We start from the raw sequence: 27917 nt of genomic DNA on the forward strand, positions 1-27917 counted from the left end.
ACAGCTCCCAAGAACTGCTTGATCTGCACCCCCCAATTGCTGATCTGTGCAGGCACAGCTTGGCGGGAGACGGGAAGAGTGGGGTTTATAGTCATTGCTCGTTCAAATTTAGTGTGGGGAGTGAGAGGGACGAGATAAACCCTCTCTTGAACCCTCTCTTAAATTGCTGCTTGCTGAATTGTCGGTCACTTAGGAAACATAGATTGGCAGTTTTCGACCTGCTGGTAGATGGTCAGGTAGATGTAATGTTTCTCACTGAGACATGGATGGACGGAGAGTCGGCACCAGAAATTGTTGAGGCACTACCCAGTGGCTATGCGATCACCAGAATAGATAGAGTTTCTGGCAGAGGCGGTGGAGTGACGATTATTTTTAGGCATCTTATCCAGTGCACTCTCGAACCTATCGCTATTACCGATAGTGATGAAGGGATCTTCTCTATTAAGGCGGATTCGAACTATATTGTGAAAGGGCTCCTGATGTATAGACCTCCTGGCCCCACCAACGGTTTTTCTTTTAGTCTGATTGATCACCTCACTCAGCCGGCAGTAGGTATGATAAGTTTTTAGTGCTGGGCGATCTTAATTTACATTTCGATGCTGTACAGTGGCGGGTGCACTTTGTCAGGAAATGGCTATGCTAAAACTTAGCCTAATGTCTGACTCCCCTACCCACCTGAAGGGCCATATGCTGGACCCCCTCTTTGCAAACTGGAGTGATATAGTTGTTTTACCCCCACTCCCTCCCTGTTGTATGGACGGAAAAATATTTGGTCCCTTTTACTATGAGACTGTCTGAGCCAAAGATACGAGAAAAAGCAGAAAGGGTTTTAGTGTGTCTGAAATGGGCGGGCATCTCACAGGATTAGTTTAGTAGCGCCCTCTTGTTGGGGGCCCCACCTGGCGGCACAGATGCTGAAGGGGCATGTATAAACTTAGATAGGCGGATTACGGAAGCCCTGGATAACACCGTCCCCTGGTCATATAAATTATCGTCAGAGCACAGAAATCGGCCTATTGGTAATCTGACGCCTTATGGTCGGCAAAATCAGATTGTAAACGTAGGAAAGATTTTTCGGACCCGGGGAGGAGGGAGTATAAAGAGGCATTGAAGAACTACCTGTAAAGAAGTCCAAAGGTGTATTGTAGTTGAATTAGGTATTTATTATAATAAGGATCCCATCCATAGGATAAGCAGTCACCAGCAGTACAGTCCAAGATCAACTGTCTGGATACTCCAAACATAACAAGCACAGAATCTGTACAGAGCATTCCATTGCATGTGCCTACCTAGCAACAGGCTGCATAGCCAGGATGCCACACATCTCCTTCCTTATAACAAATAAGATTAAACAGAAAACATCATTTTACAAAGTCATTAAAACGAGTAGGTATACGTGTAATTCTTGAAGACTTCCTCGCGATGACAGGACCAACCACAGTCCGATGAGATGAAGTAGTTGTTGAAGGTTTCTTTGAGATGAGAGGACCTCTCACGGGGTGATGAGATGATATACCTGTAGGTGAAGAACTTGACACAGGAGATTTGGAATTGTCAACAAAGTCTTTCCTGATCACTACAACCCTGTTCAAGTTCCAAATGCGATGATCAGATGTTTTTACAGCATTGCCTAAAACTTTGATGACTTGAATAGGTTTCAAAAATGAAGCAGATAACATCTTGTTCTTTTTACACGGATTTTTTATGAGAACCCAATCACCCACATGTACTACCGTGTTTTTCACAGAATTTCTTGAATCATGAATCCTTTTCCTATCTTGTAGTTTTCTCTCTTGAGCTGCTTTCCACTCCTCAGTATCAGTTGAACCTTTCAGATGCAAATCATTAACCCAAGGTGGGGTAACCAAAGAGTTGGGACGCCTACATCTGAAAAGTTCAAAGGGTGTTTTTCCCGTAGTGGCATGTGGTGATAACCTGTAAAGCTTAACCTTTTCAAAAATATCTGATTTCCAATCTGAACCTGCAGATTTTGACATTCTAATTGTCTCCTTGAGTACACGGTTAAATCTCTCCACGGTGCCATTCGTCTCTGGGTGGTACAGAGAAGATTTTTTATGTTTAACACCAAGTTTAGACAAGAATAACTCCATCTCCTTAGAGACAAGTTGACTTCCATTGTCCGTCAAAATGATGTTGGGAATACCTTCCCTAGCAAAAAGTATCTCCAAAAATAGTATCACATGCTTGGATTCTATGCCACGAGTGATGGCAACCTCAGGCCACCTAGAAAAGAAATCTACTAAAACTAGAACATACCATTCAGATCCTGCAGAGTATATAGGCCCAAGGATGTCCAGGCCAACTTCTTCCCACGGGTTGTTTGGAAGTGTTCTAATAATCATGGGCTGGATTCTGGGTTTTGCTACCTTCTCACTCAAAGCACACTCCATGCAATCCCTAACTTTCCTTTCGATTTCTAAATCCATGCTGGGCCACCAGTATGACATCCTCAGATTCTCCTTTGTCTTTGAAATGCCCATATGTCCACAATGAGCCAATGAAATGAGCTCACTTCTAATAGAAGCCGGGGGAACCAACCTAGTACCTCTTACCAGTAAACCGTCATATTCAGATAATTGATCCTTAACATGCCAAAATTTCTCCAATATGTCACCATCCTTTGGCTTAACCTTCCATCCAATCTTGATCAATTTCAAAATTTCCATTAGTGCCAAATCTTCTCGTGAAGCCTCTAACCATTTACACTTATCAATGACACCCTCACTAACTGAACAAACCATTTCATCTTCACCTTCCAAATCATCCTCCAGATCTAAATCTTCTTGAGAGACAAGACGAGATAAGGCATCAGCTACTTTATTCTCAACACCTGGTAAATATCTAACTTCAAAGTTATAATCTTGTAAACCTACTACCCATCTTGTGATTCTACTGGAAACAGCATCTATTCCTTTGGTTTTTAAGATTTCGCATAATGGTTTGTGGTCAGTCCTCACTTCAAATGTACTTCCCCACAAAATTCTTTTTAATTTCTTTACTGCCCAAAAAAACGCTAGCGCTTCACGCTCTACTACAGAATATCTTAGCTCTGGACCTCTCAAACTCCTTGACAAAAACAAAATGACTACTTCATTCCCTTCAATCTTTTGCGTTAAGACCGCCCCTAATCCTTTTAGACTTGCATCTGTTATTAGAACCGATTTCCTCTCAGGGTCAAAACTATTCAATTTGGGAGCATTGTTCAACTTTTCTTTAAGCGCAATGAATTCTTTTTCACAATCATCACTCCATACAAAGTCAGATCCCTTTTTTAATAACGATCTCATGCTAGCACACAGTGAAGCAAAACCACATATAAATTTGTTATAGTATTCAGCCATACCTAAAAAACTAATCAATTCCTCCTTGTTTTTAGGGGAAGACATCTTCATCATAGTGTTAATTAGACCAGCTTTTGGTGAAATACCACCCTTTGAGATTGTGTGTCCTAAATAATCTATGGAGTCTTTCTTGAATTTACACTTTTCTAATTTTACTGTTAGACCGGCTTCACACAAACGTTGCAAAACTCCAATCAGTCTCAGATCGTGCTCTTTATCACAACTTCCAAAGATCAGGATGTCATCTTGATACACTCTCACACCTTCCAAACCCTTCAAGACACCCTCCAAAGCTCTTTGAAAAACTGAGGCAGCTGATACTAGCCCAAAAGGAAGCCTCACAAAGCGAAAAGTGCCAAATGGTGTTACAAATGCAGTTAAATCTTTTGAGTCTTCATCAAGCTTTATCTGGTGGTAGGCGGATTTTAAATCCACCGTACTAAAGACCTTTGCTCCTTTTAATAACATTAACATGTCTGCAATTTTGGGTAAAGGGTAGTGATCTACCACCACATTTTTGTTTAACTCTCTAAGGTCTATGCACAAACGAAGAGAGCCATCCGATTTCTGGGCGGCCACAATTGGAGCGACCCATTGGGTTGCTTCAACTTCTTCTATGATGCCCTCCTTAACTAATTTCTCCAATTCCATTTTAACTTGATCCCTAACAGTTACGGGAACAGTACGTACTTTACAACAAACAGGTATGGCGTCCTTCTTCAACTTAATGTGATGATCATAGATCTTCAAACAACCCAACTTTTTAGTAAAGACAGTGGGAAAATCCTTTCTTAATTTATCTGAAAAGGACTCATCACAATTTTGGTTTATGTTGATTGAATCAGTGTTAACAAAGGGAAACTCTTTTAAGATGATGGGGGGAGAGGAATTGGGATCTAGCATTACTCCTAAATCTTTTTGAACAAACCAACTCAAGATATTGTCCCCCTTTTGTGAAATATAGATTTTCGAGTTGGTAAGTCTCTCTTTATAATTAATGTTTCCTAAGAAGAATCCTAAAATCTCTATAGGTTTCCTACCATATGCAAGTGGTTTTATATCTGGACGAAACATTTTAATTTTACCTTGTAAATACCTGAGATAAAATTCTTTTGCAACAATGGTGATCTTGGCACCTGAATCAAATAATACTTTTACCGGATGACCATTGACCAAAATCTCATCAATAGGACAATTCTTTGGTTGTGGACCAAAAACTACTTGAACTAAAACTTGACCACAATCAACATTCTCATCATTTTCATAATAATCATTTGTGTCATCAAAATCATAATAAATTTCATTAACTTTGCCTTTGTACTCTCTCCCCTTGCAAACAATAGTAAAATGTCCCTTTCTTTTGCACTTGCTACAGGTAGCTTTCCATCCAGGGCATTGTCTATCGTTTGCAAAATGACCCATTTTGCCACATCTATAACATTTCACTTGTGTAAAATCAAACTTTTTATCTGGTCTAGTATTGAGAGTTTTGTTGGCAGTTACATCCCTCATATTACTTTTCTGGCCGGCATTTTCCCTAGTTGTATTCGGAGTCTTGACAAGATTAACAGTGTTACTGTTCTTACTTTCTCCATTCTTTTTTATGACTTCTACACATTTAATAGAATGTTCAATCCTTTTGGCTATGGTGATCACATCATCTAAATCAGGTTCATCTTTTTGCCATAGTTCCTCTCTAACACGTTCAATGCTACAACCTAGCATGAACTGATCCCTTATTCTTTCGTCAGTAGAGGCAGCAAACTTGCAAGATGAAGCTAATTTTCTTAGCGCAGTTATGTAATTCTCTATGCTTTCCTCCTCAAGTTGTAATCTGCGACCAAAATGATACCTTTCTAAGATAGTAGAAACTTTCGGAAGGTAATGTTTATCTAACATAGCTATGCAAATTTCATATTCGTTAAGATTCCTATCTTGTATCTCTGGGAGATGATCGAATACTTCCTGGCCCTCTGTGCCTAAACAGTGTAATAACAAAGCTGTTTTCCTTTCCGCGCTTAAGTTGGCCCCACAAACTTTTGCATATCTTTCAAACACTTTGCACCACTTTTTCCACCTAATCGGAGGATCTCCTGGATTTTGCAAAAAGAAGGGTGGAGCGGTGACATTCTGCATTATGTGTACACTAACACTGATATAGAGATTATATAAGAAAAAGAATGTAAGCAGGTTAACTTAGTATCAAGGAATGTTTTCGTAGACTATAAACAATGAATAACTATAGCAGTTTTTTTTTTTTTTTTTTTAAACCTGAAAGTAAAATGCAGGATTATGAATACATTTCCAGCTCAATATCTGTTGTTGTATAAATTCCCTTGAAGGAACAACAGTTAAAGCGCTTTAAAATGGTCAAAAACGAGTTAAATGAAAAGTTTGATGAATCTGCAATTTCCCATTTCCTAAACGAGCAAAAATCGCCTATGACGAATCTGTGTACTAGAAGACGAAGTTGCTGTGTTGCTGTGGAAGCTGCGTCATGACGCTCCTTGTCAGCGAGCGTGTAATGGTGCTCTTTGTTGCTGCAGTGAGCGAACGCTGCACTCGAGAATAAAAATGCGGTGAGTCTTTGCCTTTTTAAAAGATGCAGTAGCGGCTGCCGATGTTGGGCTGGGGCTTTATCAAGGACGCTGGGAGGCTTAAGTGTGCCTCAGAGACGCGTCGCAATGGCAGTTTGAAGAGCGCTGAGGAAATGCGCTGTGTTAAGATGGTGCTGGCAGACGAACGTGCGCTGTAGAAACGCGCTGTACTTTAAAGTGCGCTGGCAGATTAAAGCGCTGGCAGGTTGAAGTCCATATGCTGCGTACAGTACAGTACAGTGTGCCGGTTGAAGTCAGAAAAGAATGTCTAAAGAAACACACTGATGAAACACACGATGCGCCAGATCAAGTCAAAGTAGACCAGGGGAAACAGCGTTTTTTTTTTTTTTAAATCTCTAAATAGCGCTGTGTAGACTGCCAAACATGACATGAAGTAAAATGTCTTTGAAAATACCCAACAGCCCTGAGCAGCTTTAAGCTTTCCAGTTAAATGGAACAAAGAAACACAGTACCTTTTTTTTTTTTTTTTAGATTCAAAATGATATCCTTGTGTCCTTGTTGGGATCCTTTCTTCAATTCTTCATAAATCCCATCCTGTCGCCAAATGTAAAGAAGTCCAAAGGTGTATTGTAGTTGAATTAAGTATTTATTATAATAAGGATCCCATCCATAGGATAAGCAGTCACCAGCAGTACAGTCCAAGATCAACTGTCTGGATACTCCAAACATAACAAGCACAGAATCTGTACAGAGCATTCCATTGCATGTGCCTACCTAGCAACAGGCTGCATAGCCAGGATGCCACACTACCACGGCCTCATTATGTTATGTTATGTTATAATTTTGTTGAGCGAGCAGCTGCCCCAGCTAAGTGGCGTCCCGTCGCTGTCAGTCTAATTGTACAAAGTAGCTGAAACAGAACAAGAAAGTAGAGTCCCTAAGTCAGTGGAAAAAGGAAGGTCTTAATGGCTTTTCAAAAAATCAGTATGTCCTCTATACCACGAATGAAAACTGGCAAAGAATTCCACAATTTAGCCGCCAAGAGCCGAAATGAACGGCCCCTGGCACGGCAAAGTTTAGTCCTTGGTATAGCTACCAGATGTGGACCCGAGGAACGCAAACTACGTTGGGGGATGTATGGGGTTAGAAGAGGGCGAAGTAGCTCAGGGCTGGTACCTTTTAGAATTTTAAATGCCATACAAAGAGTCTTAAACTGGATTCTTACCTCAATCGGTAGCCAGTGTAAGGCTCTAATAGTGGCTCTGACTGAACATCTACGTGGGAGTCCCACTAGTGCCCGGGCTGCCGAGTTTTGGACACGTTGGAGCCGTAAGGAAAGCAAAAGCAGGATACTATCTGGAGAGAATTGGATCGGCGGGTAACTCTACACGGGAACTGTTCAGGGTCTCTAAGGAAATATCCTCCCTGTCTGTGTCAGCGGCTCCAAATGTGGGATCAGAAGAGCTATGTAACCGTGTGGCAGATTTTTTCTCGGACAAAGTGAAGAAAATATACTTCACCTTCCCTGACTCCGCTCGGGTAGGAGAGGAGGTGGCAGAGGAGACAGAGTATGTCTGTGAGGGCGAAGTGTTGAAGAGTTTCTTCAAGCCCTACCCAGAAGAGCTAATTCAAATCTGTGCTAATATAAAATCGGGCTCTCCCAGTGATCCTGCGCCCCCTAAGGTACTGAGTGGGAGCCTGGATACCCTGGAACCATATATTAGATACTTGTTGGAGACTTCTCTTAGGACCAGCACAGTACCTGGATGCCGGAAGAAAGCTGTGGTCCTACGGCTCCACAAGAAACCTCATATAGGCCCAGGCCAACTAGAGAATCTTACCCCCATCTCCTTCTTTTCATTTTGCCACGGTTGCAGAGAAAGTGGTAAATATGCAGCTGATGGCGCATATTGGGAGATTTAATCTCCTGTATCCCACTCATTCCGGATTCTGTGCCCGCTACTCTACGGAATCAGCACTGCTCTTTGCCACTGAGACAATCAGGCAATATGTGAACGCAGGCCAGATGGCGGCCTTTATCCTGTTGGACCTAAGTGCCGCCTTCGGCACTGCTGTCCTTCATACCCTGGTGCAGTGTTTGAAGAAAGGAGGTGTGTCGGACAAGGCCCTTAGCTGGTTGAAATCTTTCCTGTCGGGCGCAGTTTCCAGGTGAGACAGGGATCCCATTATTTAAAATTCATCGAGTTAAGACAGGGGGTACCGCGGGGATCGACCCTGAGCCTGACTCCATTCAATTTATACAAGGTTCCTTTAGCGGAGATCGCTGATGGATTTGGGAATAGGGTTGTGTCCTATGCAGATGACACGCAGCTGGTGGTCTCCCTCACACAGGCACCGGATACGGCAGCCTTCAACTTCGTAGCGTGCCTGCAAGAACTGGCCGCATGGATGGCTAACAACTGCCTGAAGTTGAATGGCAATTAGACCGAGGTGCTGGTGGTGGGGCGAGATCCGTCGGTTTGGTCATCTGCCTGGTGGCCACAGAGCTTGGGGACTACGCCTGTTCCTTGTGCGCAGGCCAAGAATGGGGTGTGGCTGGACACAGGGCTCTCTTTTGAGTACCAAACCAGGCAGGTGGCAGGAACCTGCTTTGGAGTCCTGAAAGTTCTCCGCAAAACCATGGATATGCTGCTAATGGCTGCCAGGAAGACAATGGTCCATGCCCTAGTAACATCGCGCATTCTTTATCTGGGGGCCATGACTAAGTGTATGCTGCGTCTTCAGGGGGTGCAGAACGCAGCAGCACGACTGGTTCTAATACACCAAGGAGGGCTTTGGCGAAGGCAGCACGGGCTGCTCTCCACTGGCTGCCGATAAGGAAGAGAGTCCTGTTTAAGGCAATATGTGTTTGCCACCGCATTCTGTAGGGGACTGCCCCCTCCTATTTGTCGGAGCTACTCTCCCCCTATGAACCTACTCGCCAACTAAGATCATGTGGGAGGGGTTGGTGTGCGTTCCTGTGACTTAGAGAGCCAGGATGGGTGGACGTTCGTTCCGCCTGTTGGCTGCCCAGCACTGGAACAAACTCCCTGTGCACCTACGGATGGAGGATCGAGAGAACTTCTTTAGGAAAGATTTGAAGACTTACCTTTTTCACCCGGGATAATTAGGAAAGAGGCGGTCAGGTGGATTTTTTTTGCAGTGACACCGCAGCGCGGGGACACACTGGCCGAGTGTAACCATGCGCTTTATAAATGTGCTTATTATTATTATTTTATGAATGTAATAACCTACAGCAATTCTTGGATTTCTTTGATTATGTCCTTGACAATTGAGCAATCAGCTATGTTGGTGTTTTTTGGTTCCTCAGGGGAGGTCAAATGTCTAACAAAATACCAGCAGTATTTCATACTAATCTCCATAGCTGTCGCTAGGTCACTTGACCGTCAAAATTGGAGAACCAATAAAACACCCAGTTTTGACCATTGGTTTAATAAAATGTCTGAGACTTTGAGATTTGAGGAAGCCTATGCAAAACGTGTAGGGGCAATTGTAAGATTTAGAGGTATTTGGCAAAATGTTTCTTGTAATGAGTTGGCAAAGGTAAGGAGATTATAAGACCTGGGTGCTCTATAGGAAAATGTGTTGAATTTTTGTTTACGCTATAGCAGACCATTACATAAAATGATAATTACTCTAATTTATGATCATTTTATGTTTTTCTTCTTCCTCGCACTGCCTAAAAGCAGTGGGGCAATGGTCATCCGCCATAGTGGAGGGGCCACCCCTGACTGCAGGATGAACTGTTAATATCCAAGCTAAGTGTGGTTGAGATGATTGCTAGAGGAGCAGTATACCACGCAGGGTATATTATCCTAAAAATAGGAAACAACCAAGCCAGTGATGAAAATGATTATTCACAGCATTTGCTATTCAGAAGTTCTTATAGCTTTCATTCAATTTATTCTACAATGTGAAGAAAATAACTATGTTTTACATTTTTAAGATTAAGTGGCTGTACTTCAGAACAAGAGAGCAGCTTGGAGGAAATCCACCAAGTGCTCATTCCGCAAGCTTCAACCACACATTATAGCCCATTTCCCGGAACCTGAGGTGTTTACAAAATGCACGGTTGTGATAATAGTTGTAAATCAAGAAGATGGATACTTTTTTTTTTAGACAAAACTGTGCTCTAGGGTGATAAATCAGAAGTAACAACCATAGTGCAAGCAGCAGCAAAATTACGCAGTTTTCAACAAAGTTAGCAATCACCCTTTTCTGAAATGTTCAAAGAAGAATGGCAAGAAAAATCAATCCCTTCTACACTTCTGACTATGACAACTATGATAATATAAATGCCAGGAATATAACGTGATAGAACTCATGAATCCTACCATAGCACAGCTAACTGCTCTGAATCCCCTTAAGAAGTGGCATCACTCCTCAGGTTCGAGACACATCCAGGTACACAAATGTCGGAAACTGGGTTGTTCATTGCAATGGATTTGAGTCCCTCACAAATATTAAGCAGACTAACACAATGTTCACCCAAGCTCGCATTCCAGCAATCGCGCTAAGAACTACCCTGTATAACGGGACCACCGAAACTGGATCACTTTGAGAGTAATACTCCCAGACCTCCCAGATGTAGGAGGGCAATCAAGGCTTATCAGATGCTATCCCTACTGAAAATGGCTTGAACCAAGTTGCTTGTTAGCACCGTTTCTGGTTTCTTTATATATAGCTGATCTACCCGATTGTATTGATCATGCTGAGGGAGATGCTTCAAAGATAAGTAACTGGCATTTTGCATGTCTCCTATATGCAGATGATATAGTAGTAATGGATCTAAATCCTTTTGGGCTGAATAAACAGTTGATATCCTTGCAGAACTATATAGTCAATCATTTCTTGAAAATAAATGTTTCTAAAAGTAATATTTTAGTTATGAAATGTAAAACAAATACAAAATCATGATATTTTAATTGGCATATTTGTTCTGAAAAGCTGGATGTGGTAGATTAATATCCTTATTTAGGGAAACTAATGGCAGGTAGTACAAAGAACAAACTCCATATTGAACATAGCTCCTGTAAAGCAGTATCTCACACCAATGGTTTGTGTATCTTTTATAATGCTATGGGTAGAAGGCATTTTTTACATGTATTAATGGTTTTTAAAGTAAAAATTCCACCAGCCCTGCTCTATGCCATTGGATCCATACCTGTCAAGGATTGGCATTTTTTGGATAGTATCAAAGGTCAGATATTACGTGAATTGTGTAATTTTAATACGTTAGTTCCAACGGCTACTATTCGGCTGGAATTTGGCTTAATAAGTTCCTATTTTCAAGGTCTAGCTAGGGTTTTATGCTGGGGATACCAGTTGAAAAATAGAGAGCAGGACTGATTAAGAGGTATCATGTGTCAAGAAATTTTCGGTGTTCAGGTTGTTTTATTTGCACTTATTTTCACTAAAAAACGTACTTCTCTGTACAAGAAGAATTAGTGATTGCTCTCCTACCATCAGAATTTAAATCTTTTTTAAAAACCTCTAGTGGTAAGATTAGCTTTAATAGAGACATTGAATGTTATAATTCCAAAAGGAGACTAGAGCTAATAGCTAGGACAAACACACCAAAAACTTAAAAAAAATATGTATACTGGCATTTACAACATGGAACCCAATGTTTTCTCACACTATGTCGCATGAATCTTCTACCTTTAAACGATCTAACAACAAACTGGTCCCCAAATTTGAGAAATGGAAAAACCTGCAACCTTTGCAAACTGAGTTCTCAGGCCCTGGACCATGTCTTATTTGCATGCCCAGCATTGGCCTCGAACCGTCGTTGTTGGCTTTGGCCAATGTTCTTACTAAATAGTGTAAAAAATTTAGCCTCAGCCCGTGATTTTCTATTGTGTCCAAAAAATGAAGCAGTGTGTATAAAACATAATTATTTTAAAGAGTATATGTGTATATTTTGTTAGATCTGGGGGTCTCTCGTTGGGAGAGGTAGGTACCAATGTCCAAATAGGGACCCTTGCTTCTAGTCAGGGTAAAGGAGATACACTCTTTAGATAACCCCTGCTCACCCCTTGGTAGCTTAGCACGAACAGACAGGCTTATCAAAGGCAATGTGTAAAGTCTTTGTACCCACACTCACAGTAACACAGTGAAAACATCACAAATGGACTCCACACGAGTTTAGAAAAATAAAGTATCTTTATCTAAACTACACAAGACCAAAACAACAAAAATCCAACATACACAGTTCAAGAATATGATTTTCAAAGAGTTCTAGGGTTTGCGTCAAAATAATCCACAGTTGCGTCACTTTAAGCCCAAAGTACCTTTAGATGTGACAAAAGTTCCAAGCGGCAACTGCAGCGGCGAAAACAAGCGATGTGTCACTTCTGAGATGCCTGGGAGGCAGTGCAACAACCCCGCTGCATGCAGCGAGCGTGTTGCAACGAATCCGGTCTGTATGACAAGCGATGCGATAACTTGTGTGGGTTCCGGTTCGCAGATTCTCCGGTCTTGCTCTAATGCTTCCTCCTCCTCCTCATCTACTTGTCTCTTAGGGAGGGCTTCTGACCATACTTGCAAGGCTCTCTTTAGCTTTGCCTTCATGGCAATTCCCTTGTCTCCTAGCAGAACCCCTTGAGCTCAGTCACTGTGTAGATTTCCAGATTGGCCAGCTTGAATTCTATTGCACCTTGCAAGGACCACAAGCATGGTAGTAAAACAATGAGAGTTGGAATAGAGAATTTTGAAAAAAATCAAAGATGTCAAATCAGGGAGTACATAGTTGTAGTGAACAATTAGTTACTGTATGATATTGCACAACCACAAGTCTTATCCTCAGCGCTAATCGCCAATGTTAGTAATGGAGTTTCTAGTTGGCTAAGGTATACACACAAATCAGGCAGAAACCACCAATCTAGTCAGGGTAAGCTAGATACACACTAAAGATAACCTGGGCTTACCCTCTGGCAGCTTGGCGCAGAGCAGGCAGGTTTACCAACAGAGGCAATGTGCAAAGTATTTGTGCAACACACACACAGTAACACAAAGAGTTCATCACAAAAAGACTACACAGAGGTTTATAAATATAGCTTATTATATTCTGACCACAATAAGACCAACACGACTCATATGTATACTTTTGGAGATATGCAACTTTTCGTAAATGTCACTTTAAATGCATATAACAAATAAGTACTTTCCTAGGTATGTATTTTTAAAGTATCACATTAAATGCAGAGAGTAAACATCAGGGACAGAAGCATCTGTGCTTCTATTTGAACCTATACAGTAACTTTCTAGTACGATTCAATTATCCCTCTCGGGGATCGGTAATAAAAATCTTGGTCTGGGTCGCTGAGTCCCATCATGTGGAAAAAGTAATGCTCCAGAGTTCTGGTGAGTCTGGAGCCCTTCAGGGCACTCGAACATGCAACTCTGGTCAAAGAAAATTGAGCCGATCGGAACCAACCAACAAAAATTATCGGAGCTGCTTGCGAAGGACTTCGGGGCAGTATCAGCGGTACCTGAGAGGTCCGGTGTTAGGATTTCTGTACCTTACAGCCAGAATACACGAGTGACAGGTGGGCTCTACAGGGCTGTCCTCATGCAGTTGAGGCAACCATGGGATCCACTGGGCAGCACATGAGTCTTCCGGAGGACAATCTCTCTCCCGGCCGGCTCTTTAACTCGGCAAAGCAGGTTGCTGGGTTCCCCCTCTGGGTGCGGCACTAACATCATCCACATCAGATTTATAGTGACTTGTTGTGCGGACATTAGTCATACCCATCTAAAATAAGTTAACGCTAAGTGGATTTATTTTATTTATTATATTTAAAGAGTTTTGTATAGCATGAACGTGACCCTTGGGTATCAGAGCGCTTCACATTACATGAGGTAGTTTAGAGATACATCTTGTATAACAGACATTTCACAATGGTATTAGGTAGGTGAATAAACAATCATAAATGTTAATCTAAACCATATATATAAATAGACATATGAGGTAAGTATTTGGATACATCTTGGAATCAAAGGAGTTCTGGGATTTCCAGTGCCAACATATCACACACTGCATCTTCCCCTAAAATCTGGAAACAGAACATTGTCTGTCTGCGTTATGCAGTTGATCTGGTATTATTTGATTATACCCCTATTGGTCTGCAGAGGAAATTAAATGCTTTAGCAATTTATAGTAAGCAGAACCCACTTTCCATTATTTTGGAAAAGACTAAGATTTTGGTTTTTGGGAAAAAAGTAAAGAAATTCAGCTTGCACTTAGACACACAGAAGGTGGAGCAAGTTGGCCAATAAAAATATTTGGGTTTAACCTACACATTGGGATGGCATCAAGCAGAAGGCCCTATTGCAGGCCAGTTGTCTATCAAGATTTAATAGTAGATTTGGGGGGCTTTCCCATATTCCACTACTAAGGGCTTACGAAGGAAAGATACCTTCCCAGGTTTGTATGGAGGAGAGATTTTGTCAGTGGATCCGACATATGAATGGAACAGATTAGAAGGGGTAGTGCTTAGAAGGCTTTAATCACTCTCCCAAGGCACCATGGTTTAGGCCATAAAGAGAGAGTGTAATCTGGTCCACTGGAACCTAATGTCTTTCACTCCGGCCCTAAGATACTTTAAAACATGCATGGAGGATGATGAGGTGTCTAAAGTCTCCAAATTGTGCTGGGAAGAGACTCAGGGCCAGATGTAGGTAGGCTTTTACCGGTCGGTAACGGCCGAATTCGGCCGTTACCGACCGGTAAAAGGCATTTGAGATGTAGGGGGCAGAATCGGTAAATTTACCGTTCTGTAAATTTACCGATAGGTAATTTTACAGAATCTGTAAATATACCGGTCGGTAAATTTACTGACCGGTATATTTACAGAATCTGTAAAATCGATATGTAGGTGGGACTCTTATGAGTCCCACAAGGCCTTAGAAATCGGTATTTTACCATCAAATTCAATTTGATGGTGAAATACCGATTCAGGTGTGCATGCAAATGTGCGCATGCACACCTGTGCCATATGACAGGCAGACCTGCCCTTAGGGCAGGTATGCCTGCCATATGGCCCCCGAACCTTTTTTGGGGGTGCTAGAGGGTGTCAAAGTGACACCCCCTGCACCCTTGTCAAAAATCTGTATTTACCGATCGGTAAATACCGACCTGTAATGCCCCATTCATTCCTATGGGCTTCATAGCCCATAGGAATGAATGGAGCATTACAGGTCGGTATTTACCGAATCGGTAAATACCGACTTTTACCGATTCGGTAAATAAACATCTGGATTTCCCTACATCTTCCCCCTTCATATTTACCGACTTTTAAATACCGAATCGGTAAAATTCGGTATTTAAGGGTCGGTAAATATGCTTTACCTACATCTAGCCCTCAATGTAGTAAAATAATGTGGACAAAGGACGTAAGAACTAGATGAACTGCTCTTGAGAACCGCCGTTCAGATACTGGTACATCTTGGCCCCCCTTCCCAGGCAAGTACGCATTGAAAAGAATCAGTGGTATTGGTGTCTGAATCAAATGACCTATTTTACCTGAGTAAGAAACCATCCATCAGTTTCTCAATCTAAACTCTGAGCCAGGAGACTATTTGCCCTTACTTATCACAGTTACCCGACCCTGGGTTGCGAAATGAAATATTAAGGGTTAGGGTGGGATGTAAATCAATCTAGCCGGGGCTCAGGTTAATAGTGGTCTCTGCCCCTGCCCCTGAAAGTTAAATGCTCCCTACTGCATATACTTATGTACTGCATCTTTTTTCTTGCAAATTGAATTAAGTTTTTAAGACCTCTGTTTTTTAAATATGATGTTCTCCATACGAGGAAAGCTGTGGAGCTGTTGTCAGAAATTCGTTACTTAGATGTGGTAGTTGGAATTGCCCCGTTTTTACAGTCCGTTAAACATAGTTTTAATGATGAACTGTAGTGGGTCGGGGGGGTGTGGGTAGTTAGGATGGGGCCCTTTAAATGATTTTAATCGTCAATTGAGTTTTCGGAATGTTCATGGACAATTGTCTTAATAATCTTGTTTTTCTACCTACCTGCATCTTCAGTGGTGACTTATTCCACTGAGTTATCTCACCAGTGAAATGTGCACTGGAGGATTGTGTGAAAGGGTTTATTTCACTTTGACATGGGCATAGCTGTGTTTTGAAATAAATAACAGCATACACTTCACTTTTCTTACCAATCACAAACAAACAAAAGATGAGGATACAGTATTTTAAATGGTACTTCTGTGAAATATAATTCATGAACTATGTTATTTTTGTAACGTAGAGATGATTGTTGTATACCGTGGAGTTATAGGTCCACGACAGAATCTCAAGGTAATATGAAATCATGTAAAGGTTTTCCACTCAGAGTATTGTATATACATTTATCAAACATGGAGATTCTGAAAATCTGAAATGGTTTATGGCCTTTTGGGCATCCACTGGAGAATAATGACTTAAGGCAATATATCTTTCTAAAGTAGGCTGAATAGCATCTGAACGCAACAAGCACTAACTTCTATTAGGGTGTCTGTATTCCCTTCAGATGACAAGAGGCCATAGTAAATACCACCTGGTGATGCCAATTCTTGCCAAGTATTCTTGACTAGAATCCCTATCTAAGCAGGTGTTTCCTTTTTGTGTGCAAACCTTTATTCGGAAGGTGCGAAGTGGTTCCACTTTTTTCCTAAATACAGGAGCAGTACAAAAGCATCGAGTGGAACCGAGAAGGGTGTATTTACTGCGGCCCAGAACATCCTAAATCATGTTGATTCACATGCATTGAAGAAGTTGATCTCCATCCAAAAAATGTTTTATTCTTTTTAAATCACAGCACCGTCACATAATTCACATTGATTTGCATTCTGGGCAAGAGAGGGCCAGAAATGGAATGATTAAAGAGAACAATTCTAGCACTGCGAGGTGCTGGCTGCTATTTGAAGGCTGGTAATACGCCTGACAACTCGATTTAAGGAATAAAGCAGGCATTCTCCCATGTTTGAAAAATCCAGCTCCTAAAACATCAATAGAAAAATATACTTTTACCTGATAAAAATAAATTCAAGGATAAAGCACTTTTCACCCCCTCTTAGACTTTGTTAAAATTTTGTGCAGCAACAGTAGACTTGTGCTTATAGTTCTAGAAGAAAATTAAATTTGAGTTCTGCATTGCTGAAAGATCCCTATGCAGTGTCATTCACATAAAGGAGATATCCTTGTGATCAACAATCTGAAGTGTATGCCATGAACCTGAATGGGGTGTGATATGTGTGAATGTGCATGCTTGTGTGTTATGTGTGAGTGTGCATGATTGTGTGTATGTGTGCACTTATGCGTGTGTGTGCGTACAATCAATTTGCAGCATGCGTGCCTCCTTTCTGGTAGCCAAACAGTACGAGAGCAAAAACACATTTGCAACAAAATAATAAAATCAGGATTGGATAGTCCAACCTACAGTGCTATTATTACACTGTGGGATAGCGGTGGAAGCAAGAGGGCTGTCTGTCTATCAAAACATCATCCTTCTTATTGCTGCAATAATCACACAGTTTTACAACTAGGCACCATTAGTATGAAAAAGTAAAACCACTACTTTCCTACCAAATTCCTACTAAACCAAACTATTTTTAATCTTATGAAATGGCTCATATGTCATTTCGCACATCTTGTGATCTTGTTGGTGGCAAATAAAGAACTCAGGGCCTTACTCATATACTTGTTGGAAAAAAAGGGACTTTGAGGTGTACAAAAGTCACCTTTGAGCGCAACGGCTTTGTTCCTGATTCACAGACGCTTGCCCACATATGGTATAGTACATAAAACTATATACAGCAAACAAGCATGACGGAATAACTGCTCATGGGACTTTAAGGGGCATATTGATGAGAACCTTGCACTGCAGGACAGTCACTTTTTTGTGAGGCTGTGGCGGCAGAAACTCCAAAATGACCTCTATGAGGTCAAGCAAGTCACTTTGCGTGGCTTTGAATGGCTTCCTAAATAGTGTTTAAGGCAAGGCGGCACAAATCGCTGCATTGCCTTACTCTGTGCTTGGGAGGTGTTCCCTAGGAGATGCGGTGGGTGTTCCCATGCAACACCCATGGATTTTGACACTTCCCCAGATTCACAAGACCATGTAAATCTGGGGATGCCAAAAGCTTACACCTTCCGAGGTAAGCTTAGAGAGGAGAATCTTTATTTCTTTTTGTTTATTCCTCTTTCCATCGTACTGATTCTGCAGCACACACGGAAAGGGGAAAGTGCCTCTTAGGATTGTTTTTGTACAGAAAGGTGCCACTTCCTACAAAAAGACTATCCTGCGGGTAACACGGGCACCCAGCAAGGGTGCCTCTGTTGGGGCTAGGCTGCCGAAATGGTACCAGCACTAAGGGAAACAACAGGATTGCACTTCATTAGATAAATACAGGGCATTGCTGCCCTTTCACTTTGACGTAGGGCAGTGCAGCAAGGTGACTTGCTGCACTGCCCTGCGTCAAATCCCGATAAATAAATCAGGGCAGGGAGGGATAGCCATGCAAAATTCATGAACACCCTCAAACTCATCATTTCTAGGATAATGCTTTCCTAGGAAGAAATAGCTAATTACCTCATATTCTTCAGAGGCATGTGAGAAGAGGTTCCACTCGAGCAGAAAAAAAACACATTTTAATTTCCCTCAGCAATATTACACGTAGACAACTATGGCTTGTGTAGATTATGAAACGCAAATTCCTCAAAAACATTGAAATCTAAATCCGAAACACAAATGTACTTTGTTTATTTTCTGAATTTTCAAATAAATATTGTAAATTGAGTCCTGTGCATGGATGTAATGGGAATATTTTTTCCAACAAAAATATATTCATCCGTCTACACACTAAACAAGCTCTCTGGCCACACCCATAATTGTAGTTTGTGGGACTTTTTTATTTTCTGTTGCATACTGGCTGTAGTAGTAGTAGCAGTAGTAGTAACATGCATTGTAAAGTTCATTAAAACCATATCAGATAGACATAAAATCATTAGAATAAGACATGAAACACTACGAAGGCTCATTAACAATATAATCAACGATAGTCCATCCTTAAAAAAACCTATATGTACCCTTATTAAAATACCAAATGCCTCATTCTAACCCTGTACGAATGGGTCAACTGCATGAATAAGTAGTACATCCTCTCATTATCACTAAAATACATATGCAATATTAAATATTTCTAAAGCAAAGTCAAGAGTATTTACACAGAACTAATTTATAATAACATGAGCCAAATTAAAATGATACCTTAGCCCATTACTTGCGGACCTGTGGGGCAATTCAATCTGAAAGGACGAAATGCTTACTGCATTCTGAGCTTGCCTAACTTAGAGCTACCAGTTCTTCTTTTGGGAGTCATAAATCCCAAGAGTTCCATCTAAGAAGGATTAAACCTCACCACCGGGACCCATCCGTCCTAGGTGTCCACTGTCCCCCAGATCGGCTCTTACATACACTCCTACAAAACTAATAAGTTGATTGCAGGCAATATTTCGGAGGAAATCTATCGCCCGTGTATTCAACAGTAATTTATTTAAAATGTACACAAATTTAGCACATCACCCCAGGCCTCCAAGTGAGCTACTGCTGAAGCAAAAGACTCAAAAGCAAATGCCCCCTGCCAAAAAAATTGGTTTTAGCAGTAGTCTCCTTTGTTGATCTAGGGCCAGGCAACATCATAACAGCTGAAACCATGATTCCTGATAATTGTTGCATAGCCTTCACTTAAAGTCACCCCCGCCGCCAGCCCAACCAGGGTTGAAATCTCTTATTGGTTACGCAAGCACTATCATATATATGATTTGGTCCAGAGTATTTGCATTAATGAGATCTGAGAAATATTTTGTGGCTTCTCAACATGATAGGAATCAGTTAGGGGCTGAGCCCATCATTGCCTCTCGATGGACTGTAAATACTGTTCCCAGGAAGACTCTTTCATTTGCTTATTAATAGCTGTCTTCCATACCCTGTAAGGGTTGACACTGTCCCCCAGAGCAGACTCCTTGATCTCGAATAACAGAAGTGCCTCTTTGAGTTGACTAGATCATGGGCTGCCCAAATTTCATAAATCAATTTCAAATCATTTTTTAAGGAATGCTGGGGGCCTCCCTACACATGAAAAAATATTTTAACAAGAAAACCTTACAATCAACTGATTGAGTTATTAACACTAGCTCAAGTAGTAACCTGGATGTCTGACGTGTTGCAGTTGATGGAATTCTTTTTTTATATGCTGTAGTGTGACATAGCTCTAACGCATCGTCCATCACCCCAGGATGCCCATACTGTAATACTGGGTTGCCTTTATAATCCTTAAAATGGACAAAGCAGAAGTGCTACTTAATGCAGCCTCTAGTTTCAGGGCATGCATGCAGGAGCTTGCCTCCTGGATGGCTAAGAACTGCCTGAAACTTAATGATAGCAAGACTGAGGTGCTTGTGGTTGGGAGTGATCCGGCGGGCTGGACGTCGGCGTGGCGGCCTCCCATTCTGGGCCCGACATCTATACCATGCACCCAGGCGAAAACCCTTGGGGTATGGCTGGACCCCACTTTCTCCTAAAAATGGCACACCAGGCGCATGGAAGGGCAATGCTTTGGAGTCCTAAAAAGCCTCTGCAAAACAATGGATCTCCTACCGATAGAGGCACGTTAGATGCTGGTACATGCCCTTATAACATCTCGTATTGGACTATGGCAACATACTCTATCTGGGTGCCACTGCTAAATGTCTCAGCAGACTGCAGGTTATGCAGAATGCTTCTGCTCGACTTGTTCTCATGCAGCCAAGGAGGGCTGCCTCTAACAGAGCCCTCGATACCTTGCACTGGCTCCCAGTAAGGAAAAGAGTAATTCTCAAAGCACTCTGCACTTGCCACCGTATTATTAAGGGATCTGGCCCAGCCTACCTGTGGGATCTTGTTACCAGCTATGTTCCAGGGAGGTCCTTGAGATCAAGTGGGATCGGTCCGCTAACAGTACAGAGAGTAAAGAAAGCCAGAATGGGGGCAGATCTTTCTGGGTCCTGGCAGCTCAGAACAGGAATAAACTCCCACAGAAACTCCGGATGGATACCTCTGAAGCTAAGTTCAGAAAGGGACTTAAAACCTATTTATTCGCTAGTTAATCTTGCAGCCGCCATTTAACGCAGGATGGGCTACCTCCCTCCTTACTCACTACAGTGCGGGGACACGCCGAGATGGCGTAACCATGAACTTTACAAAATTCACTATTATTATTTTTATTATAATAAATGATTCAGTTTGCCAATTTCATAAGTGATAGCTGCTGATTTTTTATTAAGATCTTTAACATGGCTACTGCTGAACCAGATTCACTAAACCACACGCCCAGATATGTATAGTGCCTTGCTGTGGTAATGTCCTGACCTCCCAACTGTCAGGTTTCCAACTTCTTAAAACGGTAACTTCCGAATATCAGGATTTTGATTTTGGACTGATTTACCTATAATTGGTTTGCCTTATTATATCTACCCAAAGCATTTAAAACCCTTTACAAACCTGACTTGGTGTCATCCATGACCACAATATAATTGATGTATTGGATTATTTGTAATCATACTGAGCTTAGATTGGGGGACCAAGCTACAGTCGTCCAGTGAGTTCCCTAAATCCGCTGTGTACAGATTAAACAACATGAGTGCCAGGACACAACCCTGTTTTAGCCCTCGGTTTTTACTTTCTGTGTTACTGTTATTGCACTAGTTTTCACTTGAACCCAAGTCTCTGTATATAGTGATATGATGGCTCTTAACAAGTTTGATGGTATACCCCAGCCTGCAAGCTTCCTCTATAGAATGGCCCTATCTACTCTGTCAAATGCTGCACTGTAATCTATAAAACAGCACAGGAGAGGTGGTCTGTTCATCTGAATGGTGTTATGCCTAAGGACAGAGAGAGTTTGAATATTGTATACCGTAGAAGCTCCAGCCCGGATACCTGTTCGAAATAATGGCAATATTCCCTTCTCTGCCACACAGGATTCTAAGGGGCTTATTTATGAGCCCTTGTGTCACTTTTGCACCACTGGTGCGTCACTTTTTGGGACGCACCAGCGGCATACAAAATGTGCCATGTTGCGCCATATTTACAAAGAGACGCATCTAGGTACATGGGTTACTTTGTAAACCCCTGCGCCCCATTATGAATGAATGAATGAATACACACTTATATAGTGCATGGCTACCCATAGGGCATCCCAGCACATAAAGTAACCCCAATCATTCAACAGTAATCAGGCAAAAAGAAAGGTCTTCATCTGTTTCCTGAACCTAAGATGGTCAACTTCAAGTCAGATGGATTGAGGAAGCTGATTCCAAAGGCTGGCCGCGTTATAGTAGAACAGCCGTCCTCCGGTCCGAGACCGTTTAACCTTCGGGACTAGCAGCAGTTGTTTATTGCTAGATCTCAAAGTCCTCTTGGTGTCATATAAATGCACCAGGGGCTGCAACAAGGCTGAACCTTTCCCCGAGATGCACTTATGGACAATGCACATTGCCTTGAACCTGACCCTTTCTGCAACAGGAAGCCAATGCAGTTGTCTAAGTGCCAGCTTAACTGACTTACGCCTAGGGATACCCATAAAGAGACAGCTCGAGCCGCACAATCCTGTGCTATCTGAAGTTTTCCAATAGTTCCCAGTGGCGCACCCAGGTAGACTAAATTTGCGTAGTCCAACCCTGATAAAACCAGGGATTGAACCACCATGCACCTCGCGTCAAATGGCAAAAGAGGAAGAATCTTCCGCATCATCCATAGTAGGCCATAACAATTTGCGGCTACCTTGCCTGCCTGGGCTTTAAGATTCAATTTATAGTCCAGCCAGACCCCAACACTCTTAATTTGTGCCTTAGGGACAGGCGGCGCAACAAGGCATGTTGGTCACAAAGAGTCCAGATTGTGAGGAGCCGCATGACCAAGAATCATATTCTCAGTCTTTGTGCCATTAAGTTGGAGAAAGGACGAATCCATCCATTCAGAGACCTTCACAAGGCAAGCCCTCAGGCCTGAGTTTGAGTTATTTTGCCGGTTAAGACCCACCACTAATTGTGTGTCAGCCGCAATGGATGAGGTGGTAATCCCCAGGGGAGTACCACCTCAGCCAATGGCCTCATATAGATATTAAATAAAGTGGCACTCGACGAAGATCCCTGAGGGACTCCATACTGCAACGGCCTCTGGTCGGAGAGAACACTCTCCTTAAAGACCACAAAAGACCTGTCAGAAAGAAAGGACTGTACCCATTCTAGGGCAGTCCCTCCAACAGCCACCTCCCTGAGTCTTTGAATCATTATATGGTGGTTCACGGTGTCGAGGGCTGCGCTGAGATCTAATAAAATAATTGCAGCGCAGGCTCCGTTATCACCCTGCATACATTATATCTGCGCCAGGTACAATGTATGCAGGTGGGCATTTCGGCGCAAGAAAGGATCGTAGAAGTGATGCAGTGAAATCTATGGGATTTCACTGCGACACTTCTAGGATGCAAATGCGTCAATATCTTACGCCTTAAGGCAGGCGTAAAAATGACGCAGTTACATTTAACATGGGACTTGCCCATGTGTAAATGACCCATTGTTGAAGTTGCGTCACTTTTATGACACACTCCAGCAATGCGTCATTTTTGCGCCTACAGATACACAGAGATACTGAGGTATCGGTGACCGTCATATCCTCGATAGAAGCGGTCGCTCCCCTCACCTCCTCCTCACTCGACTCCATGACATAGCGCTTCAAATCTGCTAAGTACCTCTACTACCGCTACCTACCTTTGTATCGTTGCGCACCGCTGGGCGTTGTGGGCCTCTTTGCATTTTAAACTGCTGAGTGTATTTGGCGCTTTTGCAACTACGTAGCGCACTGCGGGGCTTGGTGTTGCCTCACTGTATTTTTAACTGCCGAGTGTATTTTGCGCTTTACAACTTAACCACGTAGCGCACTGCGGGCTTTGGGTCACCTTACTGTCTGTGTATTGATTGCTGTGGGCTTTACCTCGCTTCCTGCCTTTATCATTTCCTCGCTTTGGGTTTTGTGTTTTATTTGCTGGCAAAATCCATAGCGCCCCCAACGTTACCTTAGCGCTTTGTACCGCTAGAAATTTGTGCATTATTTGTCCCCAGAACGCTCCATCTTGGCCAATTTCGACGTGCCCCTCGCAGCATTTGCTGTTATTGTTGATGCCATTTTGTCTGCTGTGACGTCCCACACCACCTCCCCCACCTCGATCCCGCCCCCCAGCTGACCTTCCCACGCTCCGCCCCCCTCCACTCTCCATTTATGACAGATGTCCCAACGCGCAGCGTCCACGCGCTGCGGCCGCGCCGAAGGTGCGCCAAAGGTAAGCCCGTCTACGCCCGTCCGCGCCTGGACCGCGCCCAGCGCCGGACCCCCTGGTCCCCGCCACTCCCAACCCACTAGAACCACTTATGATGCCGCTACTCTCCTCGCCCTCAACCCCGGATGCCCACCACTATGCTGCGAAGCTACCCCAGGACTTACCCACGGCCCATTCGCCTGCCTCTCCTGCAAGTTCAACTGCTTCAGGACCCTCACCAAACCCACTTCCACCACACACATCTCCGAACCCAACCGCCTGAAATGCATCCTACTGAACACCCGCTCGGTCCACAAACATGCAACAGAACTCTGGGACCTAATCGACACTGCGTCACCTGACATAGCCTTCCTTACTGAAACATGGATGAACGCATCTTCTGCTCCCGACATCGCCATAGCCATACCGGACACTTACAAGATTATTCGAAAAGACCGCACCAATCAAACTGGAGGAGGCATCGCCATCGTCCACAGAAACACCATTAAAATTACAACCAGCTCCGACGACAATCTTGCAACCGCCGAACACCTCCACTTCCAGATCCACACCGACCCCAGGACCACCCTTAGAGGCACCCTCATTTACAGGCCTCCAGGCACCCGCACTCAATTTAGTGACGACATCACCTCCAACAAGCACATCTCCTTCGATCGCACTACAGCTCTCCACTGGACGGATCACAGCTGTGTTCACTTCAGCTACATAACCACCCTGACCCACAACCGTCCACAACCCATTCCCCGGAGAAACTGGAACAAAATCACCACCGACCAACTCCTCACATCACTCAACAATAACCCTCCCACCCTCTCAATGGACCCAGACCAAGCGGCCACCAACCTCAGGCAATGGATTACCCACAGTGCAGACGAATTAGGACCCCTGAAAAAGCACCAGTTGAAATCAGCCAGCAAAAAGGCTCCCTGGTTCAATGACGAACTTAAAAAATCCAAGAAGCTCTGCCGTACCATGGAGAAGAATTGGAGAAAAAACCCAACCTCAGACAACATGGCCTCCCTAAAGACAGCCACCCGCAAACACCACCAACTGATCCGATCCGCCAAGAAATCAGCTTTCAAGGACCGTCTCGACAATAATTCTCATAACAGCAAGGAACTCTTCAATATCGTCAAAGAATTCACTAACCCCACCGCAGCATCCAACGACATCACTCCCTCCCAAGACCTCTGCGACACGCTATCCTCCTTCTTTTACAACAAAATTGCCGACATCCACAACAGCTTCAAGAATACTCCCAGTGATCAACCCGCCCCACCCCCTTCAGATCCCACTCCTCCAATTAACAACCTCAGTGCCTGGAACCCAATCACCACTGAAGACACCATTCGCCTCATGAACTCAATCCACTCTGGCTCGCCTTCTGACCCCTGTCCCCACCACATCTTCAACAAAGCTGACTCCATCATCGCACCCCAACTCTGCGATGTCATCAACTGCTCTCTCAACTCTGCCACCTTCCCAGAAATCTGGAAACACGCCGAACTCAGCGCCCTTCTAAAAAAAACCACAGCAGACCCCTCAGAACTGAAAAACTACCGACCCATATCCCTCTTCCCTTTCCCGGCCAAAGTCATCGAAAAAGCCGTCAACAGCCAGCTCGCCACCTTCCTTGAATCCAACAACTCCCTTGATCCATCTCAATCCGGATTTCGAGCCAAACACAGCACCGAAACCGCCCTCATTGCAGCGGCCGAAGACATCCGAGCACTCCTGGACAACGGAGAAACAGTGGCCCTCATCCTACTCGACCTATCCGCCGCTTTCGACACAGTCTGCCACAGCACCCTTATACAACGCCTCAGCAACATCAGCATACAAGGAAAAGCCTTGGACTGGATCATCTCGTTCCTAGCTGGGAGAACTCAGAGAGTCCGACTTCCCCCATACTACTCTAAGGCCACCGAAGTCATCTGCGGCGTACCTCAAGGATCCTCACTCAGTCCCACCCTCTTCAACGTCTACATGAGTCCTCTCGCCTCTATCGTGCGTCAACACAACCTTAACATCTTCTCTTACGCCGACGACACCCAGCTAATCCTTTCCCTCACCAAAGACCCCAACACCGCCAAAACCAATCTTCACGAAGGCATGAAAGAAGTAGCCGAATGGATGAAACAGAGCCGCCTAAAACTCAACTCAGACAAAACGGAGGTGCTCATCCTAGGATCCTCCCCCTCAGCTTGGGACGACTCTTGGTGGCCTTCCTCTCTGGGCACAGCACCCACACCCACAGACCATGCACGTAACCTTGGCTTCACTCTAGACTCCTCTCTCTCAATGTCCAGACAAGTCAACACCGTCTCGTCCTCATGCTTCAACGTCCTCCGCATTCTCAAAAAGATCTTCCGCTGGATCCCCCTCGAGACAAGAAAGACTGTCACCCATGCACTGGTCACGAGTCGTCTGGATTATGGCAACACACTGTACGCCGGAATTACAACAAAATTACAGAAAAAACTCCAGCGCATCCAAAACGCGTCAGCAAGACTCATATTAGACATCCCGCGCCAAGATCACATCACCGGACACCTAAAAGACCTCCACTGGCTTCCTGTCAACAAAAGAATTACTTTCCGCCTTCTCACCCACGCACACAAGGCCCTTCATAATCTAGGACCTGAATGCCTCAACACTTGACTGTCCTTCTACAAACCCACCCGCCATCTAAGATCATCCAATCAAGCCCTCGCCGCAGTCCCGTGCATCCGAAAATCCACCATGGGTGGCAGATCCTTCTCCTTCCTGGCCGCCAAGACCTGGAACTCACTCCCCACCCACCTCCGCCTTACTCAGAACCACATCTCCTTCAGAAAAGAACTGAAAACCTGGGTATTCGACAAATAATGAACCCCTCCCTCTAGCGCCTTGAGACCCTCTGGGTGAGTAGTGCGCTATATAAATGCCCGAACTTGAACTTGAACTATCTGTACCTCCTTGAGGCATGATGCGTCATACTGTAAATATGATGCATCATTGCTATCGCAAGGAGGGCGCAATGAAAATTGACGCTTCGCTGTTTTCACGCATCGATGCATCAATTTTCATAAATGAGGGCATAAATTTACTAGTAAAATTCGGGCATAGACTTTTGCTTCAAAATCCAGTAAGCCAATCAATCTATAGTCTGCGGCTGCGGTCCGATTTCCACTCATAAAATTGATCTTCTACAACCATCTGGTATAACAGCGCTTAGAAAACAGTGGTTATAAAGAGCTGACTACTGCCCAACCTTCATGCGCCTCCTTAAAAAGGCCAGCTGGCAGCCCATTTGGGCCTGGGGCAACATTAGCTTTCAGCTTTATTGATTCCTTTGCCACCTTTTCCCTATCTGTTAGATTACGCTCAGTCACCTGGGTCTCTTCATTCGGCTGGCCCAATCCTGCCTCCAAAACCTCTTGATGTTGTAGGCTTGGTTTGGTTACACCAACTTTTCTTTAAAAGATAAAGTTGGAGGGAAGGGCCCTCCAACCTCTATTAAATTATCAGTCTGTTCCACATACAGCTCAGCGATATGGCACACACAAGCTGTGTCTGAAACCCCATTTCCCCTGCCCATATTTCCGTCTTTTAATTTATTA

Source organism: Lissotriton helveticus, chromosome 2_1 (genome assembly GCF_964261635.1).
Source record: "Lissotriton helveticus chromosome 2_1, aLisHel1.1, whole genome shotgun sequence".
Taxonomy (NCBI): Eukaryota; Metazoa; Chordata; class Amphibia; order Caudata; family Salamandridae; genus Lissotriton; species Lissotriton helveticus.